Source organism: Crassostrea angulata, chromosome 2 (genome assembly GCF_025612915.1).
Source record: "Crassostrea angulata isolate pt1a10 chromosome 2, ASM2561291v2, whole genome shotgun sequence".
Lineage (NCBI taxonomy): Eukaryota > Metazoa > Mollusca > Bivalvia > Ostreida > Ostreidae > Magallana > Magallana angulata.
This window is the reverse complement of record NC_069112.1, coordinates 24,988,414-25,001,423: the sequence shown is the minus strand read 5'-3', so window position 1 is coordinate 25,001,423 and position 13,010 is coordinate 24,988,414. Positions and strand designations below refer to the sequence as shown.

Below are 13,010 nucleotides of genomic sequence, written 5' to 3'. Positions count from 1 at the left end.
TCTAGATGACCAGTGAAAACATTACTTACGGTGATAATATTCAAGATGCATGTCGAATAAGAATAATTTAAGTATAATAAACAAAATCCTATAAAGGAATCAATTTAGACCAACACGCACTCTTTTGCTCTTCCAACCAGGATACTTAAATCATAGTAATATAACTTTAAACTCACAGGAAAACATTTGAAGATTATAATACAAAACAGGTGTAATACCTGAATTTCTCCAAATGAGGGTTAGTTTTATGGAGTTGAGATAGAGAAAAAGTTTATTTCCTTAAATATCGTGGAAATTAGAAGAAAGGGTTGTCAACAAATTAACAATCAAATATGCTCTTAACTTTCAGATTTAATATGGTTTGCCATAAACTAGCATATTTGATAAAAACAAAGTTCAAATATTTTCATCCTTAGAAATTGGCCAATTTCCTAAACATTCATATATACAGGTAGCTCTTCTTCTTAGGAGATTAGAATAGTTTTAAAATGGCCACGACTATCGAACATCTTTAAGAGCACATTTATTTGTAAAATTTTAAAATGAAAATATTTTTCTCAATTTTATCCTTTTATCCCGACCCGTGTATCAGAACTCGAGTTAATAATTGGCAACAATTATTGTTTTTATGCAAGAAGCATTAAAATATTCATAAAAGTTTCCTTCTTGCAATACTTAACAAATGTGTCAATATAATTAAAATTAGATATTTGATCCGCCCCTTCTTAGATCGCCGCACAATCTTATTAAAATTAGATTTTTGATCCGCTCCTTATTAGATCGCTACACAAAGTTGGTGTAGCAATCAAATAGAAGCGGATCAAACATCTAATTTTAATTAGATTGCAAATGTGTATTTGTGATTGAATTATCAATAAAATAACCAACTGCTTCTTAGTAATACAGGTAAAGTTTTCATGCAAAACATAAAGATATTGCTTACAATATCTTTTCTGCTTGCTTTTTCTGCAATAATTAAAAAGTCAAATAAAGATTCACCGTTTATTTCGAATACTATGTTCTCTAATATAAGGTCAGCATTACATATTTTTATAAAAATACATAAAATGTACACATTAAATCAAACACTTCTTAAACATCAAAATACCTATATCACATGTAAAACACAAAATGCTTTAACTCTTTGATTATCAAGATAAACCAATATATTTGGATATTTTTAAATGTATGTGAAAAAATGACAATACCAGTCAACCATCTCAAAAACCCATAGTGTTATATGTCTTACTGCTCATGAAAGAGGAAGTATCGAACGACAAGTATCCTTGGGGACAGACTGTCCACCAGCAGAGATACATTTATACATATACTATACTTTGCAGTAACACTTTGCCCTCAACTGCTTATTGGAATAATACTATTTTTTCTGCACATTTCATGTAAACAAAAAATTCGAGTGAATTTGTGCAAATTTTAGACTAGGTGAATTCGATTCTCACAAATGATACCTTATACACTTGCATATGGGCAAATTCAAGCCCGGGACGAAATCGTTTGTAAGTTTGGACCTTGTTATAACCAACTAAAGTAAACCCACATCAATGAATTGAAAAATATGTACATGTAACAAAAACATTTGAACCTCGAAATCTTTTATAAATCCGTACTGTACTCATACTGTATTGGTTCTCAGAGAGAGAGAGAGAGAGAGAGAGAGAGAGAGAGAGAGAGAGAGAGAGATAAAAGAAAAGATAATTTGTTTTCCGTGTTTCTGGCCTTTTTGGATTATGACCCAAAAGCGCACAGGACATAACCTCAATACTTTTCTCTTCCTAGAACTCTTTTCATGGATGTTGGAATTGGTATTTTCTGTTGTCCACAATGCCTTTCCTCAATACTCATCTTTCTCCTGCAAAGCCTACAAAAAAACATCAGCAGGTATTTCAACTCTTCCTTAAACGCTTTGCTAAGGCTGCAATAGATCAAAAGGTCAATTGGTTTTCCAATGCAGAACGACATTGACATAAGAACGGTCGTATAGCCTTGAAACTGTGTACCTGACGCCTCGATATTCGATTCCTTGGTATTTTGAGTGATTCCAATCTGTGACACTAGAGAAATTATCAAAGGCATTTCCTGCAGAACAAAGGAGACCCCCATAGCGATGTTTACCTTCATCAACACTATGTATTTGACCCGTTCCACGGCGATGTTATTAGTCAGGAGCGTGAGGGTTCGAATGTGCCTGGTCAAGAAGATTACGAGGACCACAATGGTAATCAGATGAAAAGTAAACGGGATGATTTGGTTGTAGACTAACATGACGGTGGACATCGCAATTCCGAATTGAGAAGCATTTTTTAATATTTTTGAATGAGAATATCGACACCCAATGATTTTTCGAAGAGGGTAACCAGGTCTAAATTCCTGAATCAAGGGCACTGGTTCAAAAACAGGAGTGGTAAGAAACATTAAAAATATTATACACAGGATCACGTGAACAAGACAAAAAATGTAAAAATATCTGGACAGATTGTGTTGCTTTACTTTTAACGGAAACCCTACCAGTAACACTTGATGTAACAGCATCAAAGATTTTAGCCATACTGAGGTTGCATGAAAGAACATTTGTACACGAAAGGAGATGATGATTTCTGAACAGACGCGGTATTCCATGAACCCATAATGCATCTGGAACATCCTCAATAAGGTGTCTCGAATACTTGATGTGGACGTGTAAAATAGATCAATGACCATGATGGACAAAATGAATTTCTGTGTCACCCCTACGAGTTTCTTCCGCTTAAAGATGACGAACATTAAAATCGTTACGACAGGAGGTAACAAGTTTAAAAAGAATCCATATTGAAAGGCATATTCCATACCCCAGCTTCCATAAATGTTTTCTAGCTTGAGTACGCGAGAAGCATCGTATTCGGACTTCTTCAATCTAACAAAAAGTTCGTTCATTTTTGCAAGTCCTTTATCAGTGCTTTTTACACCTTGCATTTCGAACCTTGAGTTTCAGATTTAAAAAAAAAAATTCTGGATCCAAACTCTGGAATACAAAAAAAAATACTGATATATAGTTTACAAATTGTGTACTTAGATTATCATCATGTTAGAATATTTCCATCCATCAAGCAATCTCTCCTCAATTTCAGAAGAAATTCGATTGTAATCTATATAGAAACTAACAAGAAAGAAATCTACAAAATCTAAGATCAAGTTCTGAACTGATTCAAAACCTGTTTGTTAGACTTTTCTTTTTTTTCCCTATCTCCACAATGTAAAGATTTCCACTTAGTAATTTTATAATTAATTTTTGTTATATGACTCTTTTTTATTAAGATATTTAGTGCCCCATTGAAAATGTATAATATGGCTTTATTTATCAGCATTCAAATGCATTTTGCATGCCATTACATGCTATTTAAAGACAAATTCGAAATATTCGAGCTCCGAAAAGAGCCTGGTAATGTACCCTGAATTTGGAAATTAACAGGTTTAAATGTTAATAAATAAGGAACAAATCACCAAGGAAAATTAAATAAAATTGAGGAACGTCTCGTGTGTCCTTTACTTGTTTTACAACTCTAGCAAATTTTACTCTTTTCAGAAGGATTAAATTTTGCTCTCTCATTTTCCAATCAAACATTGAAACCCAAACAAGTCCACCAGCCCGTTCATGAATCGACATATTAAACGAATCAATTGTCAGTTACTACGGGATCATTAGAATTCGTTGTGGATGGATCAACTTTCGTGGTATTAGTGGTTGCCCCTCGAATTCACACACTCGAAAACAAAAACAAATTTTAAAAGGTTAGTTATCTTATTAAAACTGAAAACCGACGCATCAACAAATTAACATCCTCAAGAATAAGCACAACATGCACAATCCACGAAAATTGGTCCCCACGAATTTAAATGATTCCACAGTATTCTTATGAAGATAGCAATGACAGGTAGGGGAGATCAATCTTTGATGTAATAGTTTTGGTGATATTTCATAATTTTGTCGATCGATTTACACCTAAGATAAATTTTCCAGCAAAATCTCCTCTGACTTGCACTGGCTAACATCAGTCATCCATATTACGAACTATTGGTGGTAACCTTTACAATTAAACTTTCACTACTTTACTTATACACTTTTTAAAGTATCTAATGTTTTACTTTTGAGAAAGGTCTTTGTTATAAAGAACCTCGCAATGATCAAATCAATGAAAAATTACAATAACAAACTTTAAACTATCTCAAAAATCCGTAAAACGAAATACAAATTCAAAGCAGAGCAACACAGACGTCTAAAAGATAGGATCAAGTGCCTCGGAGGAGTGAGCATCCTCTGCTGACCGGTCACACCCGTTGTGTGCTTTTTGTTGTAATCGGGGGAAAAGCGGTAGTGTTCATAGACAATTAGGTGATTAATAATGGTCTATGGCCTAGCAATGTATAAAAAATGTCAGGCAGCAGGCGCCCCAATATCATTTCAATATAATTTATCTGAAGTAATGCGTTGCATGATATCTTAGAGGCTAGGTGGTTAGCAAATCCACTTTCAAATCAATTTTGAAGAAGATAGTATATGTTGTCACTGTGAGTTACTTCCATTGACATTATATCAAGATAGAGTAAAAGTAAAAGTAGTAATATCTGAATTTTGTATGATATTTTGAGCTATAAATTATTATATAATGACGTAAAATTCCATACAATAACTCCTCAAAAGTTGAGCTTTTCCTTTTATCATTTTACAACGCTCTTTTTCTTTCATATAAGAGATTAAATAGCATAATAATCGGTCATGGCTATTCATTTCTCTTAAATTGATGTTGTTTCTTAACCGTTGGTAGTTAAAAATGGTCTCTCTTTATGAATAGAAAGGGATTATAATTTAAAAAGTTGGTCAACGTAAGCATTCATAAACATTCGTATTTAACAAACATAAATTTATTAATCGAATGTAAAATATTTTCTTAAAAGGATAATTAACGAATAATAGCATTGAGACAGTTTTGTTCCTGCAACCAACTACAACAAATTATTTTTATTTCGAATGTGGTTTGCCAGTTTTTGTTAATATTTCCGTTAAGTATTCCTGAAGGTAAATGTTATTTTATGTGATACTATCTATATTATCTAATATCTAAAATTTGATACAGAGTTTCAACAAGTAATAAACAATGATTTTATACAAGAGCAATCAATTTCATTTTGCACGTTAAGAAGAGACAAGTCCAAAATTCTAACTTCGAAATTATCCAAGTAATATATATGTACCTTGAGATTTAGGAATAAACTTGTTTAAATGCAAATGCAAATTAATATAGACTTATGTTTAAAATACCTAAAAATGAAAAAAAAAAAAAGCACTGCCTCTCTAAAGAGAAAAAAAAAACATGTCTAAACCAAGGCTAATTGTTTTTAAAAATCATATATACGTATTCTGTATTTAAATATGTTTCCAAATAGCACTCACCTGTTTAGTCTTTCAACGCACACTAAGGAAAAGTAAAGTATGCAGACCAAAGACTAGGGATTTTCTGTCGTCTCTGATGTTTTAAATGTCGTCCATTTTATGGGGTTTTTGCGTAACGATTCTTATTTCTTTTCATTTCTTATAAATGGCTGTCACCGTTAAACCTTTTTATGAAATTCTGTCTTTTAATTAAAGGTGACAGACCGTTGTTTACAGACAGAACTGAGTAATTCATGTTATCTTTACGAAAAAACAAAAAAAAATCAAGACTGTCTGGATTAAAAGTTCGAACTTTTGAACTATCAAAAGCATTTTCTTCAAGTTTGTATAACATTTTACCCACACTTCACTAAAAACCTTGCGAGAAATAAAAGTTCAAATTTTATTTTACGTGCACTTAATTTGTAAAACATGTTATGCAGCAAAATGTTGCACTGTTGGCCTAAATGTTATAAATACGGCCTTTACATTTGAAATATGTTAGATTTTATAAAATCCTTTTTTACACAAGAGTGTACAAATTTTGATTGAAAAAAAATCATCTAGGTTTTGTGTTGCGAGTATGTACCTTGTTTGTCTAAGATAAGATACCCGTGAAATTTGGGGTTTTTTATACTACTTTTTTCATAATCAAGTACATGAACAGAATTTAAGGAGTCTCTAATGGTACTATTAATAGTCTAAAGAGGGTTTTGTTTTGAGGTTACTTACAAGGCTAAAGGTCATGGCCATATTAATCACGTTGTTTCTTTTTTTAGTGTCGTACTTCAAGATTTGAAACACAAGTACTTACGAATAGCAATGCAATCATATGGCGCAGCAACGATATTTCATTTTCATAATAAAGTGTAAAAACGCGGCATTTTATAAACATGAGAGAGAGAGAATCATTTTCCTATTCAAGAATTGTCTCGAACGTGGTTTTTATCTAATATGAAAAGGATAAGGAAAATAATTGATGAGTAAATTATATCGTCTACGTGTTTCCTTTATAGATTAAATCACATTTTCAAAGCCACAAAAGGAATCAACAGAAATTCATTATGATTGGTGTGTTAGTCGATATCTGGGACATAAGGTGAAAATTAAACTGAAAAAGATACCCTCATGAAAATGTGCGTTATAAATTTTTTTTAAAAATATTTCTTCTGATTTTTAAAACCAGTAAAATACGAGTCAAAAATGTTGACTCATTGACATAACTTTTTGTTTAAGAATTTGGAAAACATATTATATGAATGCTTGGTCAATTAACGAGCATGGTATCCTGAAATTATGGTATTATTATTTGATAACGAATTTAGAACTAAAATTGTTCAGAAAATAAACTTAAATTGAAAGATAAAGATTCTCTCTTAAGCAACTACAATGTAGTCTTTTATCTATCTCGTGTATAAAACACTGTGCCGGATAATTATCCCAGTGCCAAGGTGGCATTTTTGCACCCGCTTAAGCTGCATATATCGAAAAATTCAAATATGCCATATGATAGACCATGTCTTAAAGAGTTTACAACCACCTTTCTTATCATTGTATCTCACCTGTCAGATGATATATTTACCTTTCAAAAATAAATTCCTATAGGAAAATAATGTTTCCCATAGGAAAAACAATATTCCTATAGGTAATTTGAAATATCGTATCGGAATATCAATTCCGATAGGATTTGATAAAATCCGATTGGAAAACTTAATATCCTGTAGGAAAACTACATGTGTGAATCAAATTCCTACAGGAAATACCATTCTCCTATAGAAAATATAATTCCTATAGGACTTTTAAAAAATCCGATAGGATTGTAATTATTTCCTGAAGGAGAATCAATTCTTCTACAGAAATTATCATTTTCCGATGGGATATTAATTTTTAAGGTAAATATCTCACCTGTCAGGTGAAACACACTAAAAACAAAAGTGGTTATATACTCTCTAGACAATGGTCTATCATTTGGTAAACATGGATTTTTCCGAAACTGCATCTTAAGCGGATGCAAAAATGCCACCTTGGCACTGGCATAATTATCCGGCAAAGTGTTATAACTTAATTAAAAAAGGAAATGTACACAGATAGAATAATAATCTAGTTAGTGATGATAAAAATTGACGTAAATTTTGATCTTTCTTTTTGTAGAAAGATTAGTAAAAGATTAGCAAATTGCCCTCATCATAATATTAAAAATTGATCCTTTAAATCACATGACAATTATACTTATTTGAAACTATTGGCATTTTTAGCAAAATGTCTTTCAGATTATAAACAACACTGAATTCTTTTATTTTCTGAATGTCATTTTGCCTATCTGTTTGGCTTATTATACAAAATGTTACGTTTGTGTTCAAATAATAATACATCTTGATTTAAAAGACATCAAATGTATTGAGCATTGACTTAAAACAGATTTAACGACCTCTAACTTTGTTTCTGTTTGCAGATTCAATAAGTGCAGTAGCTAAGAGAATTGCAATAATATACTTCATTCAGTAAATTTTAGTGCTTTATTGAATATTTAATTTAGTTTACACAATTTCACAAATCTTCAATTTTATGAAAGATGAAATGCAGGTTTTATTATACCTTTATTTTTCAAATGCAAAACACGTTTTATCTTTTTAACGCACTAGAACTCTTTAAACATAGTTAAGTTCTAAACTTAAAGATTCGTATGCCATATAATCATATGTACAATCCCTTTGAAAAATAAGATATTTTCAAATTTCTATATCTTTAAAACAAAACGATTCTAATCTTTTTTAAGCTTTTCATGAGTTTTGGAATTGATATTTTCAGTTGAGTGCACCATTGTATCTCACCCGGTTTATTTTCCGTGACGAGAGGACACACGTGGGGTATCAAGGTTCCATCATCAAACCTCCACTGACCCCCTATCTTCTCCCCTTGAATCCACACTTCAAGGAGTGCACCGTCGGCAATCGGCACTTAAATAAAAACAACAATGTTTAGATTATTATTTGTTTGTTGTATAACAAATAGACATAACAGTATGCATGCATATATTATACAGATATTGAATGGGGTTGATGGCAACATTGATTATATTAGCCCCCGAGGGACGAGATATTGCTCGACACGAAGCGGAGGGCAATATTTTCGTCCCAAGGGGGATAATATATTCAATGTTGCCCGAAAACACAGTCAACATTTGTTTTGTTATATGAAGAAACAAACCAAAATATAAGAAAGTAATTGAAAACAGATCGCCGTAATTTTCTAAGCTCAACAAAGAATTCACGAATTTAATTTTGTGCCAAGTTCATATCCAAAATATCCTCAGCATCAAATGGTCACTGGTGATATTTCGCCGACCGTAATAATTAACATACAGATGTTCTACCTGATTTTACTTCACAGTAATTTGCAAATCCTTATATCCGTTATGATAGCAAACCGTCGCATTGCGCGTCCGTTGTTTACTTGCCTTGACTGACTGTCTATTATGACGTCACCTTGTTTTGGAGTCGCGAAGAGTTATTTACGTCATAGTTTACGAATCAACAAATCAGAGGGAATGTTCTCTAGATATTATTCCTAGCCGGTCAATAACAAAAAATATTGACTGGTCAATATATTTCGGACGAGCTAATATTACAGTTATTGACTATTTATCTATATAGAGTTTCTGGTTTAGTAATGACAATTATTTTAATTTCAAAATACATGTATATGTATGATTTAAAAAAATCGACTTCCTATTAATTTTTTCACTTTGTAATTAAATATTGAGAAAAAAATATTACACATCTATCAGTACAATTTTGTGAAGTGAGCAAAACTAATTGAAAATATTTGGGATGTCAATTTTAGCCGGTTGGCTTAGTCGATAAATTGGGGGCTTTAGTCGAAGAAAATACAAATTGTTCTCCTCAAGTACATATCTGCTTATGTTTATCAAAGAAAATTAATTTATAGCGACTTTAAAATACGCAGGATAAACTTATGGAAATAGTAGAACTTAAGGACCAAACATGCCGAAAAAACAGAACTGTTCTTTTCTTTATTTTGTATCCAAAAACTGCAGCGTAAAGTAAACAAATGTTGTAATTTTAAAAACTTTATTGCGAGTAATCGACTAAATAATTTTTAGTCGATGATTGATGTGACCGAGAGATAGTCGAGAACTCGATGACTCGTTGACATCCCTAGAAAATTTTTTTTTTCTTTATTTTTAACCAATATAATTAAGTATTGTAATAATTTTTATAAAACTTATGCAAATTGAAGACAAGATAAAATTGGTTTTAGTTTGTTTTCAACCGTTTTAACCAGACTTGTCATATATATTATGATTTTTGGGAGTTGATTTTTAATCAACTCTCCTATGCAGTCACTCTGACAAACCGAAAGTGAAACAGTGTTTGGACCTAAGCACAGATTATCACAGCTGACAAGATCTAGTTCTTGAAAATAATCGATAAATTCGATGTAATGTATCTTGAAGCATTGGTTTTTAAGAAACTTATTTATGAATACCTTGAAAATAGTCAGATGTTAAATAGAACGAACAATTTAGATATTTTTGCAGTCGTATGTATTCATACGCCAGAGTTCAATCAAGTCTCGTTCAACCATCGGCTGTCTCCGTAAATCTCCGACAATCAGAGAGTCATTCTATATTTAGCGGTCGCGTCATCAAGCTATAACGTGACCTGAGGCGAGTTCAACAGAGCGAGCGCTTGCGATCGCTCGCCAAAATTTGTGTTGCGGGTATAGGAAATTTGGGCGAGCGCTCGCGAGCGCTCGCTCTGTTGAACAGGCCTCAGGTGTACAAATGCACTTGCTTGTTGGAGATTATCGGAGACAGTCGAGCATTTGGTTGAACGAGACTAGAGTTCATTATTGCTTGGATCCATACAATTTTTTGAATATTTCGATTACTTATACATAGTTTGATGGAATCAATTCTATCTTTAATCATTACACTACACGATTCATACGGGGTTTTTCTCAAAATTCTTGTCGGAAAAGTCCGAGAATCCATATTATAAAAATGTGCGTAATTCAAATAGACATTATAAACTACTTGCCAAGCAAAATAACATATCGTTGATTTTAAGATAAATAATAATCGATAAAATCAACTCCCGTCAGTACCTCAGTACTTTGATTTCTGATTGTTGTCATCGTGAATTCATTCAAAACGACACAGATACACTATGAAAGCATACCATGATAATCCTCGAATAAGTCGAATTTTTCCTGGGAATCAATCTTAAAAAGATTCCCACCTCCCGCTTGACAAAGGGTTTTAGCTGTTGAGTATCTTGCCGGAACTGGGAAATACATCAAACAGATTTGGTGTGACGTCAATTGGTAGGTCGTGCAGCCGGTAGACCACGGAACTAAAATCGAAGAGCATCAAGTTTATTTAAATCGGCCATATTTTGAAAGATAAGACTATTATACTATGATATATGCTAGATACAATTAATGTTCGAAAATTTTCACGACAGTTGCTTTTAGTCCTTTTGGGGGAAAACATTACAATTTCACCAAAATGTATGCCGTTTATTAATGTAAAATTGTCCGTTTAATGAGATTATATGATAATTTCTAGTTAGCTGACAAACTAGTGCCCCAGAGTAACGCTAAACTCATCGGAACGTCATTAATGCATTTTCTTACGTTTACGCATTAACCACATTACTAACAAACAAAATGCATAAAATAATAGTAATCCAGTTGTTATATTTTTCTAATTTAAGTAGGCGGGTCATGATTTTTTTTACTGCAATGATCGCTACTTTTACAACCCACATGAATCATCAAATAAATTATTTGTATATATTTCATTCATTTTTTGTAACGGAAATTCTACAGAAATGGTTTTTAAAACGGCATTCGCTATATGAATATCGTATAATTGTTTGCATTCAAGGAGAAATGTGTACGTTAGTTCACTGATGAGCCTGTCGACACCGGGTCATTAATATGAATTAATGCTACTGCTGTTAACAGTGCGTCAGATCATTAGTATAAACTTGACATGATTCACTTATAAACGTCGAAAAGTTAGGTTACAGTGTCGATAAAAGGGGCGTGTAGATATCAGTGAAGTCAGTTACCACAGGACTAGAAATGTACAATCAATTTGCATTTACAACTTTTGTAAGATAGACCAAAATACTTTTACCTAGAACAAATGAGTTCCAATTTGCACCGATGATGTCACTTCCTGTGACGTCATTCAACACATATAGGTATTTGTGGACTCGTTGTGGCTGATCATGACAATATTATCTATTGTGCTTCCGCATCTTCCCAGACATCTTAAGGCGGTTTTAATATTTTCAATTTCTTGACACGACGTTTTTGGATATTCATTTGTTCTCACGCCGTAAAAACTTTCGAAACAACTGGTCGTCTTGTTGTACAAAATATACATGATTAGAAATATAACGTATGTCCTTTGTAACATAACGATGGTAATTTTGGTATAATCTTATATCTATCTCTGTGACAGAACAGTTATGTTTTAAAGTAAAGAAACAATTTTACAAACGTCCGTTTATATTTCGTTGTGTAATCGTTACAATACATCGATTTTATTTTACTGTTTATTAATAATTGCAGCCTATTCAATATTGTAAACATTCTGAAGTGTATGAGAATATTGAATCTTTTTAATGACTTGTAAATAATAGATGGCATCTGTGGGTTTTCTGCAGTAAAATTAGCATTTGAATGAAACGACGAGCAAAAGAATTGTTTACTTGTACTGTACATTTCTATACATTTCCCTTTATTAACAACAATAAAGGAATGGTCTTGAAAGATTTTATACAAAAGCAAATCATTTTTAAGTGACGTATTCTTTCTGTAACGTTTGTTCAATTTTTTTTTAAACTTAATTGACAAAAACACAATGTAGGACTAGAAACTTACAAGTGCATTTTTTTTAAAAAATACGACCACTGGTTATCTTGCATTAAATAGAACTTATTATTTACATTCAAATATACCCTAGTGTCAGACCTACAAAAGTTATCAAAACTTAAAGACATTTAAACAGAAAAACAATAATGGTTTTTTTCGTCAGATGTATCTAATATATCTCGTGAAAACCATATGTACGATTTGTAACTGTATTGAGATAGTAGATGAATTTCATTATATATTTCATTGTACAGATATAACAATTAAAGATAAGAGAGTTTTATACATACCTTCATACAAGTACTTCTACAAACAACCAAATGTTTACAAATATCAACAACTCTTTATTACTAATAATAAAAAATTGTTGATGAATCTGTGTAAATTCATTAAAATAATAATTGATAGATCGTTTTTACTCGCCTTGTTTTGATTGCGAACATATGACAGCGATATATCAAGATTGTCATATAATGCATGGTCTTTAAAACATCCAGAGTGGAAATTTAAATACAGGACATCTCGTGTTAGTTTTGTTTTTATTCAAATATTTGCTCTTTTCAGTCCAGTGTATTGAACGTATGTTTTTGCTCATCAGTAAATTGGCTGGATCTATGCTTACATTATATGAAACCGAGTTAAAAAACACAGGAAGAACTCCATTCGTGATGAT

The 13,010-nt window shown here is 32.0% G+C and overlaps 1 pseudogene; it reads right to left on the bottom strand.

Moving 5' to 3' along the window:
* Positions 1-1,852: 1,852 nt before the first annotated feature.
* Positions 1,853-11,901, bottom strand: LOC128174065 (uncharacterized; annotated as a pseudogene).
* Positions 11,902-13,010: the final 1,109 nt, after the last annotated feature.